The following is a 25,110-nucleotide window of genomic DNA, read 5'->3' as shown; positions in this document are numbered from 1 at the left end:
ACAAGACAGACGCGAATGTGGCTCCGCCACTCACCTCGCCCCGGCTCCGGGGCAGCCCCCGGCGGGCAGCGGCACCACCCCGCAGAACAGAGGGGCGAGGCGGCGGGCTCGCTCCCGCTCGCTGCCGGCGGCGGCGGCACCCGGCTCCGCTCCGCCCGCAGACCCCGCGGCGGCAGCGGCGGCGCCTGCTGCTGCTGCTGTAGCTGCTCGTCCCGCGGCCGCTAATGGTGGCCGCCGACACCGGTTCCCTCCGCCGCTCCCTTCCTTTCCCGCTCCTTGTTTCCGCCGAGCGCGGAGCCGCCTCCGCCCGGTGGCCGAGGCGCGTCCCTGCCCGGCAGCGGAGGGAGACACCGCCCCCCGCGCGCCGCTGCCGCCCCAGCGCCGCCGCCCGGGCCCCCCCGCCGCTCACTTCCGGCGCGCGGGCCGCGCCTCGCCCCGCCCCGCCGGGACCGCCGCCAGCGGGGGGGGCAGCGCCGCGAGGGCGAGGGGCGCGCGGGACCGGCGGGCGCGCGGGGGGCGGAGGGCGCGGTGCCGGCCCCTGTGGGGCCGATCCCTGTGGGGTCGATCCCTGTGGGGCCGATCCCTGTGGGGCCGACCCCTGGGGAGCCGATCCCTGGGGAGCCGATCCCCCGGTGCCGATGCCCGGGTCCGCCCGCACCGGGCGGCGGCCAGCGCGCTGTCGGCGGGCGGTGGCCGCGCCCCAGGCAGTTGCGGCTGCGGTTCCGTCCGCAGCTACAGGCGCCGGGTGACGCTCCCCATTCCGATCACCGAGGGTTTCTGTAGGCAGCCAGTTACCAAATCCTGGGAATCCTGCCGAAATCCTCGGTGGTGTGTCCCGCTGTACCCGGGCCAGCCCCGGACCGCACCGCCCCGTCCCCGCTGTGCCCCGGCCGGGAGTTGGCCCCTGTTTCTCATCCTACCACAGCTTCAGGGCCGAGATCGCCATTCTTTAAATTGTTCACAAAATGGAATAAAACGCATTGCTCGCTACTGCAAGTAATGCTACAGGAGAGGAGATTCGCTTAAATACAGTTCATTGCGTGGGCTGCTGGGGCTCCAAGCTCCAGCGCAGGAGAGGTGCCATCCACGCTGCCTCCCGCCGGGAACGTGCCTCTCCCCTGTGCTGGAACCGCTGCTGTGTCGTGCCAGAACACAGGCATGTTTGTTTGCATCAGGTTTTATCTGTCAGCATCTGACAGGGAGAAAACTTCAGTCGGCTAAAGCACAGCGTTTTCCATAAATGAGAACAATTATGCAAAGTGACGCTAGTTGTTGTATTTCTGTAAATACTAATTTACTGACGAGGTTACATGCTAGGTCACCAGCAACATGAAGAGGAAGCTTTTAAAATAGGATTTTCATGTGTACATACAATTAAGTAATTTTAAAGACAAAGTTCACGTGTATAATTCTAACATATTTAGCAAAAAGTCTTTGCTATATTCACCTTAGCACGTAATCACTTCCAAATTCTGGGCAACATAATGAAATGTTGCCAATTAACAACTCCCCAGAGAAGCTGAGATCAAAGTTTCAGACGCAGAAGTATATAAATTCTCAGTGTGGACTAAAAATACATGCATTAATCACTAAGAAACAACAGCAGCCTTATGGAGTTGCAAATAAAATATTTTTAATCCAACTATTCCAAATAGTATATTATTATTGATACATTGCCTCATAATTTGTGCAAGTGGTGCACAATTAAAAAATGTCTTGACTCACATTACTTAATAAAAGTGATAAGTACTTCAATTTTCAGTGCTGTTCTGCACTTGCTGCATATCAGCAGTGAGAGTGAGCTGGCAGTGACTATGAATCTGATGTTATCAGCAGGTTTAGGCCATGTCTCCAGGTTGTATTAATCCCACCATGCTTTCCTACTGATCCTCCATGACCCTGAAGGGATTAGAATGACAACACCTCCTGAGAAGCAGACTCAAGATGAACAGAGAAATCACAGTGAGTGTACGGGCAATACAAGGAGCAACTTGGGTGTGCCATGGCCAAGTTCCTTCTGTAGCTCTGTGGCAGCTCCAGCTACGTCTAACCCAGCACAGAAGCACTGCCAAGTCACGTTCTGCACCACTGCAGCTCAGGAACTGCACGGCCATGAAGTGTGCAAAGCTTCTTACCCTCAACTACAAAATTCTATCAAAAGGAAGAGGACGCTGCAGCTGACTAAGGCAAACTCTGCTTTTGGCATCTAGAAATGTTGTTCTGTTATATCGAACTTGCTAAGTTGCTGAGTCTGAGCAGACAGTAGTCAACACAGTTAATTTAATGTAGGGGAGAGGTCAGAGTCAGACCATTTTAAGCTTGAGGACCAGATTGGATCTGTGTGCATCCTACAGAACCACGATCCAATTATATACATAAGTTACTAATGTAAAATCATCCCCCAGGCCAGGGAAATAGTACATACCTGCAGCAGACATTGTGTAAGGTTTTCAAAGTAGTACAGGGGATTTAGTCATACATCTACCAATAAAATTAATAGCTAATGAATTAATAAAAATAGTGCAGCCTTCTGAGTAGGTTAAAAGGTCGGTTTAAATGTATATCTGCATCCAAATAAGAAAGGATAAAATGAATCATTGTTTTTAATCAAGGCAATAATTCCATGGCCCTACCGTCTCCCTAAATATTGTCTTTGAATCTCAGTTTTAAGTATAGCTAGGCACTGTTGGCACAGAGCTTAATTTTGAATACCTCAAATGTTTTATTTTTTGTATTTAAATAATTCTGAATAAGAAAACATAAACAAACAAAGGTTATACAGATCATTAGACATTTGTGCCAATTTCCATAAAGGACACACCAGGCAAAGGCTGGAAATATGAAAGTTCAAAATTAAAGAAAGACAAAACAAACCTCCCATTTTGATTGCTTTGTTAGACCTAAGAAAGCTCAATTACTTGTGCAGTGGAAATTTAGTATTTTGGTGAAGACCTATCAATCAAAACTACATATATGTGCATATATAGGTACATCTCTCTATATATGCAGCTATCCCATCATGGTTTGATGGAACCTGGAGCGCCTGTGACCCCTGCAAGCTCTAACAGAGCAGTCTGACTCTTTTCACCTGCTTCTTTATCAATTTTTTTGCCAACTACAGTGTTCAAGGTACAAAATCGTTAAAAACCCTTTTCTGTTCATCAATAGCTTGCTCAGCCTATACTGTATCTATTGCTGCTCAGCTCACTGTAATGGCATTTCCAAATGGGGGTCACAACAAAGTATTACAGTATTTCTTAGCAACAGGTATAGCACCCATAGCCATTAACATAAATAATTCAGCTCATCCAGCCTATACATTCAAAATGTCTTTTCTCAGATCTTATCTACTGTTCATAAACAAGAATGTCATGAAGGGGAATCTGACCTTGCAGCAAGTGGTGTAATGACAACAGTAGCCCGTAATAGGAATGCAGACTCGGACAGGAGCTCCTAGGGTTTCAAGCCAGCCAGTATGATCCATAATCCATTGCAGAAACTGCTCATGTTCTGGGTTAGGGCCACTAAGTTTTCCCAGGGCTATTGTTCTTACGGAAGACTGCTACTATTTGTGTGTAGGAACAAGTGCAGAGGAGCACCACGAACGGTGGAGTGAAAACACCATTTTCTGAACTCATTTAATCAGTGTAAATCAGAAAAATCGTGGCTAATTCCAGCTAAAGTACTCCTGAATTACAGTGGGATGACAGCTTTGAATTAAAAACACATAAAGGCTGTGGATAAAACTATGCACACTCTCTTCTTTATGCACCTTCAATTCATTCCACCTCTAAGAAATAGAGAAGCATTCATTGTCTTCCCATTTCTCAGGTGATGAGAGAATAAGCCACCCCCAGAGTCAGAAAGGAAACCTTATTCATAGCTAAGATCTGAATTCTGCTCTCATCAGTGCCAAATCAGTCCCTTGCTTGGGAGGAGACTTCATCACAAAATTATTACTGATACCCTTTTTGTGGAAGAGCCAGCACTACAGACTAGCAAGTAATCTACCTATAGCATTCATTATCATTATCACTCCTTTTAGTGAAGACTCAAACCATCCCATCACACATCTCAATAAATCAGCATGGCTAACATATGCCAAAAAACCATTTTTTCTTGACCCTCAAAGCATTCGGCTTATGCTGCTGGAGCAGGAAGCTTGTTTGTCCCCTGCATTGTTGTAATCTAGTGCATACAGCCGCAAATGTTGTCTTTGCTCACAAAGCTTCTTAAATCCTTTTTTAATTCTACTAAACTCTTTGCCTTGGTGACTGCCCATGACAATTGGATTCCATAGACAGAAAATATACTGTGTGAAGTAGTATTGAAAACCTATTTTGGGAGGTTTTGCTCTATGAATTGGGGCATAGAGGCTGCAGTTAGCTGACTTCACTAGGCACTTGATGAAGCTTCATCTTCTGTGAAGCTCCCCTTGCCTCCATGATCTGTATTACCCTCCATTACTCTTTGTTCCGCACAGCTGATTTTCTGGCTCCTTTTTAGGTCCTTTGAGGAAAATCCTGGCCCTCACGAATGTATCTGACCACCTGTGCAGCCATGCACATAAAAATAGGGAAGGAAGAGCACACACAAAGATTAGGATCTTCCAACACACAGGGCACCACAGGGACTCTCTGGACTCCCCTCCCAGGCTGAAGTCAGTAATTGATTTTAATGGGAGCAGGGCTGAGCTAATGCTGGCACTTTGGAAAATCCCACCCAAGGGATTCAGTGATATTGAAAGTGCTCGAGGCAGGTTAACTGCAGGCATTTCCACTAATGGGGAATGGCGAAGTTGTCTTTATTAATTTTCCTTCTCCAAAGTGCAATTAGCATGTATGTATTTTTATTTCTTTAGGAAAAAAATAACATAAAACGCTTCTATTTCTAGAGATTCTTACTGAAAGGCAAATAAATTAGTGATTTTCTGCAGCACAGTTACAGGCCTTAAGATCTATAACACCCCCAAGATCTATTAATACTCTCCAGCTGCCCTTCTTTTTCCTATATCTGACTTAATATGATTATGAGGGAAAATAATGTCACTGTGGGTCCCAATCACAGCAGTTGCACTGGCCATTCATAAAGCAAGGTTTTTAATCATCTTCTAGAAGACAGGAGAAACCAATACTTCTCATGTGATCATACCTTTAAAACCAAGAAATCTCAGTGCTGAAGGTGAATTGAAAAATGGCCATTAACATAGGAAAAAAAAAGGTGACTTGAACCGGAATGAGGTGCCAACAACAACAAGGTAAACAAATGTAAATAAATGCTAATGTGGAGGACATCAGTTTCTGGAGAAGTCACTGCAGGGTTTTAGTGTGGTCTAAAAAAGAGGCCAAAGCTATGGCAACAATTTTGCAAACAACTCTGCAAATAAATACAGCCTTTGTCTTTGATTTCTTCGAGTGATGTCTCTGAAAATTATGAGGTCACTCATTCATAAAAATTATGATGTTCTGGTACATAATTCACTTAAAATACACAGTGATTCTTTTCCACACATTAAATCAAACAACACTAGAATTTTAAGCATAGGAGCAAACATCACACAGCACTCCAAAAACATTAAAAGATACCATTTGCTACAATGAAATGGCAGAGGTTTGGTTATGAACATCACAGGGAAATGATAGAAGTCTACCAGTTTTGCAGTCTTGAGAACCATTGTTTTACATAAAAAAATCAATTCCACAATATGTTTGAAATGTAATGTAATGTAATGGCCAGTCTTCGTGAGCGAAGATTTGGGAAAGGTCATTGACCCTTCGAGCCTGCGCAGTGGATTTTTTAGGTGAAATACTGCAGGAGGTGAGTGGCAGAGCGGAGTTGGAAAAGAAGTTGGGTTGGATTCTACTTGGTACTTCTACTTTGTGACTGAAATTTGTCCTGAAAAGTTCTTCTCTTTTTACAATGACCTTCTTGATATGACCTCACTGAGTCTTTAGGTATAAAGGCTGTGCCTGATACCAAACTGGAAGAGCCTCAGGACAATCCAGGGGCCAGCCTTAGGCATTTCTCTGGGTCAAGCTGGAAAACACTTCTCAGAAGGTCTTTGGATTTCATGTTATTTATGTTAACATTACAGAGTAAGGCATAGAAGAAGCAACAACTAGTCATTTACCTTTCAGATTGCTTTTAACCTATTTTCACTTCCTCTATGACAACATTTCTCATTTTACACTGAAAATGTTCTTTTATCTCACATCACTTCTGAAGTCTTTTGTTACCGAGTTAGAAAAAGAGAATTTCAATGTAAATATTGAAGATGTTGAAAGGTCCTTCCAGACCAAACACCTTATATGCAGTTAATGCTCATTACAGAATAATTACCTGCTAGATATGATTTAATAATTCTTAAAGTGTAAGAGATTTTATCAGTATGCAAAAAAATAGAGTTATCAGTCACAGTGCTGCCTGAGAGAGAACTGAATTTTGGATCTTCTGCTGCTGCACTGTGAAAATCCAAAAGACTGCATTTATTCCCCTTTTTTTTTTTTACAGAGGGAAATTCAGTCAAACCCATATACTCACTGGCCATAATTGCAGGGGAAAGCTTTGTGTGCATGTACTGCAGCAATGTCACAGTTTCTGGAGCAGCAGGGATAGACACATCTCTGGTATACTCAGTGATGGTACTGAGTTTGTTCTTCCAGTTACTATTAACGGTTCTTTCCCAAGTATCTGCAGCCACGTCTTGTCCTCAGATCTCACTCTGGAAAGTGACCTGCTCAAGTGGACTCTTTTTTTCATTTCAGGAGCCAGCTGGCACTAATCAAGTTGCAAGACCAGCTAGAAAGTACAGCTTTCTCCAGAAGTTCTGTGTTATTTAACTGTACCTAATGTTTACAGACCAGAACTATTTTCTTCCTGTCATTTTCGTGCATATGTGAAATATTTGACATGTATCTTGTAAATCATACATTAGGATTTCCTGGAATTTCTGTCTTGACTGCAAAGTGACATTGGCTGGACTTTTCACATTTTTTAAAAGAAGTAGTTTGAACTGGTGCAGTTGTTCTTCCAGTGAGCAACTGAAAATAGTTGTGGGAAGTTTCAGATTCTTTTTTTGAACAGCTGTAGATAACTGGACAGTAGATTTTTGAACAGTAATTTTCAGCATTTTTATCATTGTACTTTGAAACTTTTACAATTTATTTTAAAACTCCCATTTTGAAGTGAAAAGTGGAAAATAAACATTTTGGCATGTTTAGTGTGGTCTGTATGATGTTACTGGACTTATTAGAAAGAGCTGTGATGATTTTTTGATTAAATTTAGTGAAGAGGTAGGAAAGGTTAAATGGCACTTCAAAATAACTCTGAAGATTTTTATTCAAGATTTGATGAGCTAAAATCCAAGCAATACTCAATAGTAATTCTTTCAGAGAAAATTTCCTTCTTGAATCTTAATATATACTTTTGAGATAGACGATGTGGGAGCATCCATATAGGAAAATTCAACTGCCTTGGTTATCAGTGTTATTTCTGTTAGTCTTAGACACATGTGCAGTGTTATATGCAGATGCACCCATACACATAATGTATGTTTGCATGTAATTTGTTCTCAAGTACTCAGGGATTACCTTTAACTAAAAGAAGAGTGGGATTAAGTGAACATATGGTGTTAAGAAAGCTGAAAATAAAATCCCCCTCCATCTTACTCTACCACACTTATATTGCTCATTAGAGGATTATTTCTGGGTCTGTGTGGACAAGCTTTCTGAGGAAGGAACTGACAGGCATAAAGTTTCACAGGTTGGCACTGGTTATGAGGGAAATCCTGCAAAATTATGCTGTCTTGGTGAAAGGTACTTTGTCTTCTGTTTGAATCTTGAAACTCATTTTTCTTTTGTACTGTACATGTAGAGAAAGAGAGAACCTAGTGGATTCTTTTGAGCTGTTATCATATTGTCTCAGGTATGTTTTCTGTAAATCATACTACAGTTATAACTGGATGCTGCCTTCTTATTAAATGCCTTTTTATAAATGTGACTGGAGAGCTCATAACCCTACACTAAATTGACAGATTTTAAATCAGAAAAAATCTATACATTTATTTTTAAAAGTTATTTGTGAAATTAGATTTAAAACCCATGACTTTCCTGATTATTTACCTGACAACTAAGCTAGAAACAGCTGCAAAAAAACTTGCAACATCTACTGTATATACCAATCAGTAACAAACTGGATATCAGGGTGTGAAAATAGCTTCAAAGGATAGAGCCCATTGTCCCCCAGCAACTCAATGCTTTTGCATTTAGTTAGTGTAGCCAGTCATGTTTAGCAATCTCAGTGAGTTCTTTCAGCCACCTTGGAACCACCTTAACGGCACTTCTCTTTCTCAGCCTGTACATATACTGGGTTATTCCGTTGTCCTGCATCGTCTTCCAGATCCTCCCAGAAGTCCGTTCGTGTTAAGCAATTTGCCCAGCCCAGTACTCACTCTTCACATAAGTTTCAAACCCTTTTAAAGCTCCCTGAAGTCGAACCAGCTCTTCCTCTTCTACTGATCAGTTGCCCTCTATAACTACTAGCTATCTTCTCCTTTGTGGCCTCAAATAAACTCTCTGGACAAATATATGAAGCCACTGCATGGTCCCTTACAAACCTCTTTCATGTGCGCTCTGTTTTGACATCTGTAAAACTGATAACAGCACCAAAGCAACTGGTAAGAACACAAATGTCCGAAGTAGCAATCTGGCAATGCTTACAGGTCACAAAATCTATGTGTGCAACTGCTTGTTTTTATTTTTGCTATTCTTGTCCTTCCTTTCCCGTTTCCTCTACAGGATATTCTTCCACTTTTTGTATTGTGTCAAAACTCATGTCAGCTCTTTAGTAAAACATATGTTCCCTGTCACATATGTGTGAATAAAGAGCACTGAGAGCAGAGGTAGGACCTGGTTTACCACACCTATACTGCTGCCTGTGGTGCCAATTCTGACTCGGGCAGCAGGCAGCAAATCCCACGGATCCAGGCTGCTTCAGCTGTACGACAGACTGGCTGCCCTAACAGCTGGTGTGCACGCAGCACACCTGGTGCCCTTGGACACAGGGAACAGCAGGTCTGGTTAAAGTGGCCAGCCTGGAGACCCTCAGCTGTTGAGGTACCTGGACAGAGTGACAGTTACCACACAGGGCTGTGTCAGCAGCTACAGACAAGTAGCCCATCCGTCTTTCTCCACCAGGACAAAATTTTTGGACAGGAGCCTGAGTTCTGCAGCAGTACAAACAATAAATGGTACAAAAGAAGTCTGTTCTTTCAGGGAATTACTCCTGGTGACTTGCAAAACGCATTGGAGAATATTCAAAGTGATGGGCTGTGCTCCAGTCTTAGCCAGAAATGGGACCTTGAGCATCAGGTGAGTGCCAGGCTCTTTGCAGCTGCAGGAGGATGTGGTAGGGTTCATAGTGCACTGGATGTGGCAAGGCTCTTAATGCACTGGCTGCTTCCTGAGAAACTCCCCTCTACCACAGCCAAAAAATGGTGGTGACTAGGGGCAGTGCAGCTGCATCAGGCTGGGGATGACTGCAGCTGTATCTCCTTTAAATAGTTTCTGAGTGGTGCTCACTTTGGTTTTTGTTTTACAATCAACCAGAAATCAGCCCCAGCAGCACCCCATATGGTCCTTGTCTTTTGTTTGCCTGGTCATGTTTATTGTACAGGTTTACTTAGGATCCAGCTATGACTATGTCATGGGGTTTGTTGTGTACATTGTCAAAGATGGGAGACTGAGCCCAACACCTGTGTTTAAAACATTATGGTTGTGTCTGGAAAGTCAGAAAAGTGGGAGTATGATCTGTTCTGAGCTATTCTTACACCATTGTAAACAATTTTAGCTAGCTAAATAGAAACCCTGCCACTAAATACAAGTGTCAAATTGCAACCAGATTCTCAGCATGCCAAGCCCACATCACTGTAGTTCTAGACTTCCCTGAGTAACCTGGTACTGCACAAGTTAAGCAGCTGACAGCAGGACTGCTGTTACCTACTCCCTGATCACCTGACTGCTCCTGTGCAGTTCCACCTTTCAGTATGTGACAGGGGACTTGCAAGAACCCTGGGGCATACTGAGGGAAGAAGTATAACTTCTCTTACACACAACAATGTACCCAGAGCCTGGATTACTGCTGGTCAGGAAGTTGTGTGCAGAACAGTTTATGTATTGAACCTATTGAAGCTCAGACCTATCCCTTGGAAACAAACGGCCTCCATCTTTCAAAACAGACAATTCTCCCTCTGCTACATCCTTAGGTCTCCAAAATTTCCCTAACCCCACCTGCTCCCTCCCTATCTTACCCTTGCTCTCTGAAAGGTATGTCTAATTAATTTCATGTTTCTGTTGACCTGTTTTTTGGACATCTTAATCTGCATCAACCACAGTGTGAAGGTTCAGACTATTTGCAATTTCCTATAAATGCTTCCCACTTTAAGATTTCAAGATCCAAATGGTTCCCTAAGTGTTGATATATTTGCTTCCTCCTTTGAACCTAAAGGATCCACAGATGGCAAGGAGATGTATGCAAGCAGCACATGCTGCTAATTCTCTCTGAAAGTCTAAGATTAAGTCCACTAAAAGCCTGTGCCATTATATGAGTATCAGTCAGAGAAAGGAAATTTTGGCAGCATTTATAGCTCTAAAGTATAAGTGAGTGTCCAAGGAGGTAAGTATTTTGGTCACTGTATTTAATGCTGAGCTAGTGTAAGCTATATGGGTTAAAGCATATTTGTTTTGCTTTGTATTAGTTGTCCCTCCAGTAGGACTGTGTTTGAACAGTTGGTACATTCAATCTAGCACAGACTTGGCACATAGTCTCCTGCTACATGCATTCCTGTTCCTTTCTGATCAAGCATCAGGTAGGCTGAGCGCAATAAATCTAGACTAGAGAGGAGAAGCAGTGCTCATTTTTAATTTTCTAATGTTATTTAGTTTGTGATACAGTCCAAATGTGGCTGGAACCCAGTGTTTGTATTCAGCTTTGCTATGTATTTAAGTTTGCCTTTCCCACTGAAATGTGTCATCTGTACTAAAGAGAACAGTTTTGCAGGACAAATTCCCTTCTGTCTCAGTAGTAATTTTTGTGTAAAAATGAGGTCACTCTCTGTAAGGAACATTTTTTTAAAAAAATGTTTATGAAATTATTTATTCTACATTTAAAAAAAATATAATATTTTAAATTTATGTGTTTTTGTTGTTTGCTTCTTTAAAATCAGCCTTAAATAAATACTTAACACAGCATGCAAGACAGGGCTGGAAGGAAGTAAGCCAAGGGTACTTAAGGATTCCACTTCATGGAAGTGAGTTTCTACTAAATCTGAAGCAGAACCACATGAAGCTAGAAAAGGTCTCAAACCTGGCTGCTTAGAGTTAAGAATCTATGAATCAATGACTAAACACAATGGCCTGGTTTTCCAAAATGGTTGACAGGCACACATATTTCTCACTGAAATCAATAGGCATTGCATGCTCTTGACACCCTGGAAAATCAGGCCATTTATATTTAGGAGTTTAAATATGACATTTGGAGCTTAAATTTCATCGACTAAGGTTAAAATATTAACTGAGAGTATCTAAAGCCTGTTTTTAAGTAGGATGTCTGATCTAATGATATAGGTTACAGTTAACTAAGATAAATGATTCCTATGCTGACCTCCCACTGCCTCCAAAAACATTACCCACATACTGAGATACCTTAGCTGTAGCCTAGACTACTAGCAGAGAAACTTGGTTTGAGAACTCTGCTTGGAAACCCTTCTGACAATAATGTTCTTCACACACACTAGCCCCAACAGTCAGCATTTTCATTCAATTTGAATGCAATTGTGAACAAAATGAAGATTTTGCTATCTGGTCTATTTGGATTAAAACAAAACAAAAAGATAAATTAGCTGTGTAGTTTCCATCCTGGGCAGAGGTACCATTGTCCTCTGAGAAGAGATGGGTGCCTGGAGCCCCAGTGCCCTGAAGACCTGTTGTCTGGACTTCCAAGTGAGGGAAGGCTGAGGGTGTGGGGGAAAGCACCTCTAACAGCTGCTCACAGGTAGAACTGAACTGGCATAGTCATTCAGTCACATTCCTCAAGTCCTTTTCCAGTAAATGCCTAGCCAACAGTAAAAACAGGTAAAAGGCTTTCCCTATGTCTAATCCATGAAATAGAAACTTTATTTGCTTCTCACTGCTTGGCCTGGGAGGCTAAACAGGTGAGCTAAACAGGAGTCACGACAAAGTATGACAGCATTTCTTAGCAACAGGTATGGCCATTTACTACAGTGACTGGCTCCTCTTGAGAGAACAGAGGGAAAGTCCTGGTTCTGATTTCCCACTTTTCTCTGAAAAAAGATCAAGGATCACTTCCCTTAAGTCCTTGAGATCCTTGTGTCTGCATTTGCACCAGGAAAAATCATTATGCCACAGGGTGGAACCTGGTTTCATCTTTGTGTTTCTCACATGGTGCATTAAAAGACAGTGCTAGTGGCCACAGCACTCCTTTGCCAGTCACCACTTCTCTCACCATTAGGGAACAGTAATGGGTTATTACTTCAAACATTGATCAGAGCTCACACACAGCTCTGCTCACAGCTGCCAGCCTTTATGGATGCAGAAACCCAATTTTTGCTTAATACTTTGTCCTGTGTTTAATATGATACTGTAGGTACCAGCAAAATCACGAGCAAGTCTCTGCAGTGCTGTGTAGCCAGCTCAGGGCGAAGCAGCAGCAGGAGCACGGCCATGGGGATGTGGAGGTTGTCATCTGTAGATAATTTCAAGTTAAAATTGCAGTCACAGCTTTTCTAGAGTCTCAGTAATGCTCTTGCATCTGCACAGCTATCTTTAGTATGAACTTCCAGCATGTAGCCCATTTATTTTGCATGGTAGAAAGAAAAGATCCCTTAGACAAATTCAAGTTCTTTCAAAGAATTTATCTCATTGCAGTCCTTATTTTGAAATGTCCTGGCAAGCATGAGATTCCTACACACAGCATTTGCTGTTTCCAGTTATTTCTGCCCCAGCCCCAAGATGTGGTGGTCACAGCTCCCTCGCCCTGATTTGACTGTTGGAAGGAAATGCGGGAAAATCCCTACAATGTGTGCTCTATTTGTGTGGTTTGAAAAAGGACTTAAGTAGCAAATACTGCAGAGAGATTGCAGGAGTCTGAACACTATTTTTTAAATATCATTTGGATAGTGCCCATGGTAAAGTCTTTTATGTTCTAGAGGCCAAGACTTACCCAGTTGTGTAAAGAGGCTCTCAGAAGGCAGCTGTGTGTTAGATCACCACTATGCTATCCAGAGGTGGGGAAGGCTGGTGTTCATGTATCTTGCAAAGCCCTGACTCCAACTTAGGAAAGACTCTTGCTGATTTTAATGGGCTTTGGACCAGATCTTACCTGTGAGCAGTAGTGAATGTCTGTGTGACCCAGATTCAAGAAGGAGGTCTGCTGGGTAAATTTTCCAGGTAAAGACTGAGTACTGGTGGGGACCATGATGACAATGCAGGCTCCCTAGAGCAACCTCTGAGCACTGTGCATGACTGAATCTGCCTCAAGCCATGACCTGCATCTTCAGAAATCTTTCTGACATTGAGTAATTTATCCTTTCAATACAACTGTAGGGAAAATTCTATGACTATATAGGAAAAGAAGTGGCAAGAGAAGCAGGGATGCATTTGTAGGTGCTGAAGAGCTGGAACTCTTGAGGAGTGTGAAAAAGGCTGAGGGTATACCTTCTCTGTGAAAAAAAACAACAACAAGAAAACCCAACAAAAACCAAAACAAACCAAAACCAGGCTTTTACTTACTTTTATCCACAAAGAGATTTTGTCTGAAAGCCAGAATTAAAACTCAAAAGTTCCTGGCTTAGACCAAAACCCCACTGTGGGATAGTGTTTCATTATAGAAGTTATTTATCTACTGAAACTATTTAAAGGCAGGAAGTGTTATCTGTGGCTAAGATTAATCTTGTCAGTCACACAGGCTGTCTCCCAAAATGAGAGATTAATGCAGAGTATAGCTTCCTGACAGGCAAGAAGCATCACATGGATTTGGTTAATTTCTGTGGAAAGAAGCAAAGCCAAGTAAATTGCGCCATGCACTGCATGTTGGGACACCATCAGCCAAAAATATCTCAGCTCAGACTGCTCATTGTGCCAGACTTGATAGACAGAAATGGGCAAAGAAACCTCTGTCACACCCCAACATCCAAGTCTATTGTGCCAAAAAGGGAGAATGATCAAGATGCTGGACATTCAGCAGAGAGGAGGCAGCTTCCACTTTTCCTGACAAACTTCAGTGCTCCCTCAAGAAAAAACAGAGTGCAAGAAAAGCAGGGCACCACAGGGAGATAGAGCAAACGGTGGAATGGCAACATGGAATGTCAGCACCAAAGATGCTGGCGGAGGAGCAGTGACAAACTGGAAGAAAACGTGGCAGCTTGAATTGGAGTTTGCTGTCTTGTGTCCTCAGTCAGCCTCAGGCACCTTGACCACACGCACACAGCAGGCACACAGACAGGGAGCAGTGAGACCTGACCACAGAACCTCCTCTCTGGGCTCCTGTCATGCTGCCAAGTTGCAAATATAGTGCATTGCCCTTTGTGCATGTTCACAGGGGAGAGGAACTTGCGACAATGACCCAGGATAAGATTTTACTTGTTTAACTTCAAGGAAGGAGGTCATCACACACGTCTTCCCAGATGAGGCTGCCTTGTCTGCCCTGCTATTTGTATAGCCGTCTACACAGCTGAAATATTTGCATTTTTTTCCTGGGCCCTGCAGCCAGTGCAGCACTGTTTGAGCTGGTAAAATGCCAGACTCTTACTCAGTTGTAAGACTGAACTGGTGATCTAGTTGGCTTTGTTATGTTACTGTCGGCCACAGCAGCAAGATAGCAGACATCACCACCGAGATCATCAAAGAGAACACTTACTCTTCAGAAGAAAAAAAGAATAAGCCGAGTCATAAATTACATCATAAATCTATTTCTAGCAAAAAATAAGATCTATTATTATCAGAACATGTATGCTAGAAAAAGGTCAGGGCTTGACCTGCTCTTTTTGGATGATATGATGTGTTGTTGTTGGCAATGATATGATTGAAGCCACATGGGTTTTCCAGAAAATTACGTGCTAATTATGTGTTAATGTGATCAGTTCATGTGTGCCTAATGACTGGCCTTCCAGTGCTGATGTACAGTTTATTGCCCAGTAGAACAACTTCTTAAGAGATAAATACAAGAAGTTGTTATTTGAAGAAAAAGGAATGTGTGGCATGACTCCTTTTTTTTCCCACCTTAAAAGGGTGATGGGGTTGCTCATTTCAAATGAGAATTATTCCTGTTTTGATAGAGGAGAAGATGGTTTTTGAAGTATAAGACAATTGAGCACTGTATTGTGTGTTACACCCTGAGAGTAACAGAACAGGATCAACCCAGAACAAACATCCCCCATTTATCTTAGCAGGATATGTAAAGATTATTTTTAATCCTTTGAGTGCTTTGTACCTTTAAGATGATATTTCTGAAACCATGAAGCGCTGACTGTGACATTAAGTATTGATCACTTACAATAGAGCTCGCACAGTGTTTTTGTGGTATACGACTGAATTAACACACTTTGTATTTTTACTCTTCTTTAAAGATCTCAAGTTTCAATGATCCGAGGGCACCTTAGAGCTCTGACACACTTCTTGTCCTCAGTCATCTTTATATACTGTTTGGAAGGTCTGGGCAGTGGCGAACATCCCTTCCAGTCCCTCATGACACGGGCTCAGACATTAGAGCTGCATCAGAGCAGGCAATGAGACCACAGGGTACTCACACCGTACACTTTGAATGGCTGCACCATTCAAGTAAAACTGTTATTCTGCATTTGTGTTGTGTTTGGAGAGTGCACTCAGGATCTAAAGGCACTGTCTGGCAGCTCAGCTTCGCTTCATCCTAATGAAAATAAGGTGCATCATCTATACTACAGTAGACATGACAACCGAAACCATGCCTCAAGACACAGCTGGTCTTCTCTGTGTTATTTTTTCCCTCTGTGCTGCTTTAGTCTTTTCATCCTGCTCCTTATGGGCAGCAGGCTGTGTGTATGTGTTTCTCTGCAGATAGCACTGTTCCCTGCCTTTGAAGTACCCTCATGTTGTAGTTTGCTCTTTTCTTTATTTCTTCCCATGTAACTAGAGCGGTGGATGCTTGACAGATAAGGACTGGGAAATGGCTGAATGCATATTGTCCATGAAACATAATCAAACAAAATGAAAGTTGGGACTAACCCTTGAAATTTCACTGCAAACATAATTATGCATGCAAGTGGCTTAGTTGACTTCAGAGGGGCTGCTAGTGTTCATAAAGGCTGTCTGTATGGAAGAGACAGCGAGATGGACACTTGGTTTATTGATATGATAATGTAGCTAGCTTGAGGCTGCTCAGAGATTGCGATAAAGGATGTCTTAGAAAGATAGCAAGTTCATAAAGTGTTTCATTTTAAAGCATGTAGAGAATTATTAGCAGAGCAGCTGTAGCTTTTTATATCATTTCATAATGCATGCAATGTGGCATTTTGAAATTAAAACTCTCTTTGTGGCTCTTTTTGTCACGTACATCGTGGCCAAGAGCCCACCTTTTCCAGAGCATTCTCTGACTGAGTCTGCACAAAGACTCAGACACCTTTGAAAGGTAAGGACCTTTAAAGCACACAACTGTTTTCCAAGAAGAAAGTTAGGTGAGTTTGCCAGATTGAACTAACAAATTCTAAGGAAGAAACCGTCTGTGTTTTTGCATCCCTGCAGCGGAAGAGCTGAGACATTCCCAGGCGTGGCCCTGGCTAAGTCCAGTGCCCATGTATTTCTGGAATGAATGCCAGCTGCCTCCACATCATCTCACTCACACATTGAATGCTGTACAGTCAAAGCCACGAGGACTTGCAGAGAGCTCCGCAAATGATCTCAGGGGAAAGTAATCTAGAATCCTTTGCTCCTAAAAAAAGAGACCCCTGAAACTGGATTCACATTACTACAGGACAAAGTGCCTTTTGACTGAAGAACAGAACCTGAAAATTCTTTATGCTTTCACTCCTGGAGGAGCTCCTGGGCATTTCACCTCAGCTATTAATTCTTCCAAACACCATCACTGTAAATTTAGAACTCATCCTGATTGCTTTAAACAGAAAGATGGGGACATGGAAATACATAGCTGTAACATAACATCTAGGTCACAGAAAGGGTAAAGAACTCCTGCACTAGGTTCAGCCACAAAACCTGCCATCTTCCACCAGAGACATGAAATATGTTCCAGATCATTCTGAGAACTTGGGAAAACCACTGAATCATTTCTTGCTTTAGTTTCCACATCTCTGAATAAGGAAATCTTCTGCAGAGAGAGGCTCAGCTTAGAGATCCATGGAAAGCTCTTTCTACTCTGCAGGAAAATATGACAAGTATATGACAATGTTGTCATATACACAAAAAAAGCAGCACTAACTCCCCTGTAACAGCCTTCGAAACAATCAGCGCCTTCCACTGGATTGCTAAAATCAATGACATCTTCACACATACGGGTCCTTTTGAGGCTTAGCCACCAATCCTGACCTTGTAAAAACATTAGATTCCTATGAAAAACAAGCCTGGACACTGATAAGCACTACTGGAAAATTACACCTGATCAGGCAGACCAAGACCCATGAGATTGTTAATTTCTTATCCCTTCAAAGATTTTGTCCACTTGGAAATGAAGCCCCATTGTTAAAAGGCAGGGAAGCACCTTTTCACTGGATTAACTGCTGGCTACCTAACGTCTTTTGTTCATATGCCAAAGCCTGTGCAGGATTGTGCCCTCTCTTCTCCCTCTCAAAATACTGCTGGCGATAAAGGAAGCAACTGCTTTCTGTGAGCTTCTCCTGCCCTCAGGCCATACTGTCTGAGCCACCTGTGAAACCAGTCATTTTACCTTCTCTTATACTTCCTGCAGCAGAAGGCAGGTTCATACAGGCTCCCCTGGTCTGCTCCTGCGTATCTCTCTCTCTCCCCCTTCAACAGCAGTAATACCTTTGCCTGCTATTTTTGTTTGGGTGGGCTACAAATCAGCACACCCCCTGTCCAGGAGGCAGAGTAGGGGTCCAGGCACCATCGCCACATCAGTCCCTATATGGGTGCTTGCCCATGTAGTTCAAGGACACCGTCTGTCCCTTCCCTCACCTCTCCCAGGCTCATTCCAATCCCCACCCACCTGCACCCTAATCTAGTACCTGGCATTTAGATTTGACTGACTTTCGAAGTGTAAATGGGTCGGGTTATTTAGCACAGGCTGGTAGTTGCGATTGCAGTTCTTCTCATGCTGAGTCACCCTGGCAGCAGATGTCATCTGCTTCTCGTTTGAGGGAGAGGCACACAGTAAATTAAAAATGCAATGTGCACTGCTAAAATCTTATACAGCTGTATTCAGCAGGGATGAGTGGGAGTAACAAGACAGTAAAATTACAGGGGGTTCTACTATGAAGGCAGAAATTCAAGGCAAAAAGCTTTTGTATAAGCACTTAGTTCAGTTACCCACATGTGCTTCAGTGAACTGGCTAAATATGGAACACCCAAACTATTGGAAAAGCAGAGGAAATGGAGACCCAGGAAAAATAAGCCACTGATGGTGATGCAGGAAATACTTCTGAATTAAACCATTCCGCTGTAGCCTTTGTAATGTTCTCAGAAGACCACAGTTGTAAAAAATGAGTCATTCCTGGGCTTGAGTGTAACATTGGCTTGACATTGTTGACAAAGGATCGCAAGGGATCTTTGTGGCAGTAGGGTAAACTGTGTTTGTTTTTACAGACATGTATAAAAATGCACATCACTAGAAAATCAAAGCAACAACCACAACAGACCAAAGACTTTTCATAGGAGACAGAGAGCCTAATTCTCTGAGAGCCAGTGACCCCAGCTGCTCTCAGAGCTGAGAACGTCACTCGCTGTCAAGACCTGACCCAGAAGAAAGGAAATCAGGGCTGCATTTCATTATTTTGGCACAACAGATTTCAACAGCTGCAAGTAGGGTTAACGAACTGCAAGTCAGCTTCCAGAGGCACAAACCACATCAGCCCCCTCTCAGTATCAGGCACATTTGTTTCCCTGAAAATCTATCAAAATCATTGCAAAAACAAGGCCCTTTGTATGTGACTCAAGCTGCTGAAGTGGAAGAAACACCCTGAGTAAGCATAGGTCAAATGGGGTTAAGCTTTCTTTCTTCAAAGAGTTATCTGGAAAGGATTATGAATTCAGCAGCACCACTGGCCATCAAATGTGCTCAGACATCTAGGCTGAACTCATGGTATCTCCCAGAAAAAAAGATTGCTTTTTGTTCCTCTAACTGTATTCGTTCTTGCATGTGTTTATAGCACATACTGATAGTGGACATTGGAAAAAACCCACACATCTAGACTTGTATTTAATGAAAAGAGAGAAGTTTTTACAGAAACATTTGTCTTTCACAGAAAAGAAATCAATAGTTTTCTACTGAATTGAAATTTCTCTAAGCGCAGTCTGGTTGACTAGCTGGGTTTGCGGTTACAACCCTGTTTCACTCTTCCTATGTTACACTGCAAGTTCTCAAAGCAGTTTTTAACCTTAAAGCAATCTTGGTTGTAACTGTAAATCTCCTGCCTTGACCCTTCCCCTCACCCTCAGCCTGGTATCTCACTCCACTTTACATCACCAGGATTTCAGGAGAAGGCAGTTGAGTTTTGTCTCTTATGGCCTTTAAGACAAAAATTTTAAATGTTTTTATAAGATTAAAGAAAAAGATTTGTAGGGATAAGTAGGGGATTTGGAATACCTAGTTCCAATGAACAAGATTTGAGGCAGTAATTTCCCAGAAGGTGGTTTGGAAATGTCCTCCATGTGACACAGAGCCCCCCCAAATCTGGGAGACTCACATGGATAAGGTTTGTACAGCTTTGTACAGCTTCACCTTTCCCAGTCCACCTCTATGCTGACATAGCCCCTGTAGGAGCCAAGCTCTTAGGGCTTCCACATGCTGTTGGGAGGCAAATTTCACACAGTGGAACTGGAAAGCACTTCAGATCATACCATGAGATTTGGATTATTTTAATTTTGTGGGGGTTTTTCTACTGGGATCTATTAATTAGGACATTTGACTAGACCAGAGGAAAAAAAATCTTAGGAAAATAGGCTCATCTTAGTTGGGCAAAAGAGCAAATTAGCTCATGGATGACTTCTGTCTTCTTTTCCAATGATATTTGCTCTTTGAAGGCTTGGGAGTCTGTTTCATATTTACCAAAATAAAGACGTTCATTACTGAAATCAAAGTATGTGAAAGTAATTTAAGAAGGTGTGCAACAGTTTTCTTCAAATAATCAAGGATTGCATGGTTCTGCCTGTGAAATTTCTCTGGAGAGACCAGCACAGCCTGCAAACTTGCCCTAAATTTCCAGCATTTCATTCTGCCAAGGGCAGGATACAAGATTGGCCACAGTGCCCTCCTCCTGCCATAGGGCTATAGTTGCTGTCAGCCTCACGGCCTGGGCAGAGCACTGGAATACAGAGTCCCTTGCTCCAAAGTGATCCTAAATCAAACTTTGTAAAGCAGACAGGAGGTATTCACATCCAGCATTTTGGTTTGAGGCCCATCCTAAGACTTTTCTTTAAAATACGATGCTCGAATTTAGTAATGAACAGCACGTGTTAAAAATGACAAAGCCGGTTTGCAATCCCCTCCCTCCCAGTGAGATGTACAGCATGCAGTGGTGTTATATAGATGGATTACCATAGAACAGATGAGCCCATGACACTGTCTCTATCATCAGGGAAGAAGTGCCCAGGAAACAAAACCTTGAGCTGTATTCCATCCTGGTGTAAGCACTAACATCCTCATTTTCTTTGATTATTTATTTTGCAGCCCAGAGTACAAGCCTAATCAGAACTCCCTATCCTCATTCCTTATATAACAACTTTCTCTTCTCCCCCTCTCCTTCTGTAGGCTTTATTTTAACAACATAAAAAAAAAAAAAAAGAAGAAAAAGAGAGAGACTGCAAATATTCTTCTAAAAATTCAAGTTGCCTGAGCTCTGGTACCTGTTAAGGGATATGGGTCAGCGAGAGACAGCAATTTGACCAATCAGGGCAAGTAAAGAGGATCTTAGGGCATATAAGTTCTGTCTGATGGCACTAAGTCAGTCTTTTGGCATAGTAAAATCAACATAAAATGTGTTTGGCACAGTACTTGTTGCGATTTTCTCTCCTTTTTCTTGCTGTTTGGACTCAGTGCCTCTACACAGCTGACTGTTTTTAAGTAGCCAATGGGTGATTTTCCACATTTTTTCAGCTCTCGTAGTTATATCACTGAAGCTATTTTCCTTGGATGGGTTTCATGCATATGGACTGTTGACTACCTTCTTGATCTGGTCTCCTGCCAGTGTGAATATTTTTGTCAAGGGAGCTCACTCCTGTAGTGGTGCAGGCATTGCAGGTGGGTGCTGGGAGGTGTCTAATTGTCTTTTGTTAACATTTCTTTCACACTGGAGGTGTCAAAGAAAAGAAATTCAGGTTACTCTGAAAACAGCCTGCGCTGTCAGTAGCAAATGTGAGACAAATGCAAGCTCAAATGTCTGCTTTCTTGTGAAAGGGCTTAGTAAGTACGTAGAAATTCAGTCAGCGAGGAGCTGAGAAAGCCCCTGGTGTCAGCAAACTAGGAAAGTTTATGCAATATGGCTCAATCACTCTTGGTCTCTCATGTTAGAGATACAGAGCTTACAGTTTTGCAAGAATCCTAGGAGTTTACGTAGTTCTCAAGAAATTAAAACATCCAGCAAATTAGTCCTAACTACTGCTTTCAGAGACTGCTTTCTTCTCCTCCCTCTTCTCTCCATCTTACAAAACCAACATGCTCAAATTTATGATTTCTGATTAGAGACTGTTTTTTAAATTTAGAGCCATAGGAAGCCATTTAAACCTTCAACACAAGAAAACCTGGCTGACAGAGTTATCATGGGTTTATAGGGCAGCACCCAAGCTAGCACACAGAGGATCTGGCATTTCAAATAGCTCATTCAAAAAATCTACATTCTGTGTACTACATACTGGAGGGAGTCAAATCCTGTTTGCCTTTTGGGAGTTGTCACATTGAAGCCAATTGGATTACTCACTTGTTTGCGGAAAGCAGGATTTAACCCTCCAAGAAACAAAATGGATTTGCTAAATGAAAGGGATTAGTTTTTTCTGTGTAATTCTGTGATAACAAAAAAACCAAAACAAGCAAACAAACAAACAAAAAAGACAAAAGTCATCTCCTCCCTCTCTTTTTTTGGTCCAATAGGAAGAAAGAAGCAGAGCAGGACTCCTCTGTGCCCTACACATCTTAATTTTAGTTGCCAGCTTCTTTGCCTTGCCATGTTGAAATGAGCATGCCAATGCCAAAGGACACTTTTCAGTATACAGATCATAGCAGGCTAAATTGTTTTTGAAGGGTGGAGTTGCTTTCTTGCTTTGGTGTTTGAGACAGTGAATACTGTGTGGCCTCAGGTCTGGAGTAATTTGCAGTGTATTTAGAGTTGGGCATAGTTTCTGACTTGGCAGTGCTAGAGACTGGTGAGCCAGCTGCAAGTATTTGCCATTCTTGGGATGTGCTGATACTGGAAAATAGGCTCCCTATAGTGATGGCTTTCTTGAAAATGAAATGAAGTTTACATTCAAGGTATTAGTCTGAGTGAGCACTGCATCTGGTTTCATTCAGCACAGAAGGAAACTCTCTGGGAAAAAGTAAATAGACAACAGGTCCTTTTGTACTGGAAGAAATTTCATCGCCTGAATCGGCACTCATGAGAGAGGAATGGTGCTGTCCTATGAATGGACAGCTTCTGCATGGCTGGAGAATATGAAGCCACACTGCACTACAAATCTCACCTTTTGCCATCCTTCCCAGACACCCAAGACTAAAGTCACTGAGTCCTAGATTTCCATGGTCTTCCTAGAAGATGCACATGCTTCCAGGTGCATCCTGTTTCATCCACTCATGAGCTCTGCTGCAGTGCCAGCAGCCCCTGATTTGAGAAGCTGGATGCTGATGGGCAGTAGGAGACAGATCCAGTCCTCCTCTCTGCTTTTACAGAAGCAGGGAGTGGCAGCCCCTCCAAGGCAAACCTCGTGGACAGGATGATACCATACAGGACCACATTCAGGCTGAAAGTAACCACCAGATTCAGACAGTTTGCCTCAGTCTCTGCGTTTATACCATTATGTGGCTCAGTAATTCCTTTTTTTACTAGAGCTGTGCTCTATCATGAAGTTGCTTCTCATGGCACTTACAATCTGTTCTGGAATCTTGAAACCCTGTGTGTAAACCTGGAGCAGCTTCTGTATCACATATAGTGGAATTTCTCTACGGGGTAGAAATAAGTCTTTACAACAATGTCAGGTTTATGCTGCTTCTCAAGAGAAGGGGCAATATTCAAATAAGTGAGATGAGAGTCTGGTAGAATTACAAGGACCTCTGGAAGATCCCACACAGATACAGAAGTCCTCTTCTGTCATTGTATGTAATAGGAGTTATGAAGAGAGAGTAACAGTCTGAAGTCTTTCAGTATGAATGTCCCCAAATCTGATCAGTATGAATCTGTTATTGATTGTCATGCTATCTCTGAATTAGTTTTTATTCCCTTCCCAATTCAGAGAGACCCAACAGAAGACTGGCTTCACAGTGGGCAGTCACTTCAGTCAGTGCTAAAAAGTTTTCGGTATTATAACAGTTCATACCAAGGCCAGGATTCAACACAGAGGCAGCATGTATGGGGAAGAGATTTACATGCACATTAGTTCTCTACATAAATCTGTCTCCCTCCTGAAAAACAGCTGTGAGCTCCACAGACTCAGGATAGCTCAGTAAGACACAGAGGGTGGAAGATTTATTATTCCTTTTAAAACTTTAGCAATGATGCTATTCATCTGCCAAATGACAGACCACTTGGTGGCAAGGATTTCATGTTCAACCGGACTGCTACTTGAAGCAGCCTGAAAAGTTTGCAATCTGCTATGCAAACAAGAGAAGGAGAGAAAAGTTTGCTCAGCAGCAGCTGTAGCCCAAGAAAATCAAAATAAAATCCATTCCATTCTGTGAAGGAGCTGCCCTCTGAGTCCAGCTAGTACAGTCTGCACAGCAGATGAAGAATCTCTGTTTTCCCCTCCAGAAGGCTTCTGTTTTACCCATGCTGGTACCAAGGAGAAGCAGAAGGCATTAACTGAGAAGCAAGGGAGGTCAAAGATGGGTGTTCTCAATCAGCTGAATGATAAAACTGTGCTGCAAGCTAAATTCAGGTTAGTGTAATAGATCCCTCAGACTACACCACTTTTCCATGTTGCTGCTCAGGCAACCAAAGCCTAAGGCCTCTGTTGCTGAGGAACAGACAATGCAGGATTGCTCTGCTGTACTAATTATTTTTCCCCAGCTGCTGCAGAAAACATCTGCCCTGTGATGATAGTCCAGGTTGTCACATCATCAGATAAGGTATTGGGAAAAGAGAGCTTTCTTTCTATCTCTAAGATGAGAGAGAGGTAAAGAAGTTCAGTCAGGAGAAAAAGCTTCCATTTTGTAATGACGAGTGTTACAGTGTTGGCCTATGGATTTCCCAACACTAGCGAGAGGAAAGGCTTGTCCTTGCTTCAGAGAAACAAGGAAAGCACTGTGTGTGAGGGAATGCAGCAGCTGGTGGGAAGCAAGAACAGTCTCCATAAAACATGAGAGATGCTCTGCTGGATGCTGTGTCCAGTCCTCAGGCCGTTACACGAGGAGAGAGCTCTGCCCACACACAGCCAGCATCGAGGGTGCTCCTGGGACAGGCTCTTGCCAGCTAAGCACTGACCTTGGGCATTTGCCCCCATGGGGTTTCCTTTCTCTGCTCTGTTGACCTGAGGCACAGAGGCACCAGCCACTGTACAAGCAAAGCCCTCTTCAAGATTGGCTTCATTGACATTCTAAGCCAGACATGGGTGATGGTGCCCAGGGATTGCATTAAAATTGTTTACTTTTTCTTCTAATCTATCGGAAGACTTTGCCAAGGTGTCTTTGAATGCAGCAGAAATGCCTGTTATTCTTGGACCTTACTGGTGTCCT

General features: G+C 42.8%; 1 long non-coding RNA gene across 2 annotated transcripts in view; it reads right to left on the bottom strand.

The window, feature by feature from the left end:
• Positions 1 to 1,540: 1,540 nt before the first annotated feature.
• The window catches only part of LOC108507845, a 114,161-nt gene continuing 90,591 nt past the window's right edge, over positions 1,541 to 25,110 (bottom strand). For both annotated transcript variants that reach the window (XR_001878282.1, XR_001878281.1), the window contains one exon: positions 1,541 to 1,899. This is a non-coding gene — a long non-coding RNA (uncharacterized LOC108507845). The remainder of the gene's footprint in view (positions 1,900 to 25,110) is intronic.

This window comes from Lepidothrix coronata, unplaced genomic scaffold, assembly GCF_001604755.1.
Source record: "Lepidothrix coronata isolate B3197 unplaced genomic scaffold, Lepidothrix_coronata-1.0 Scaffold7, whole genome shotgun sequence".
Classification (NCBI taxonomy): Eukaryota; Metazoa; Chordata; class Aves; order Passeriformes; family Pipridae; genus Lepidothrix; species Lepidothrix coronata.
This window is presented reverse-complemented; position numbering and strand designations above follow the sequence as displayed.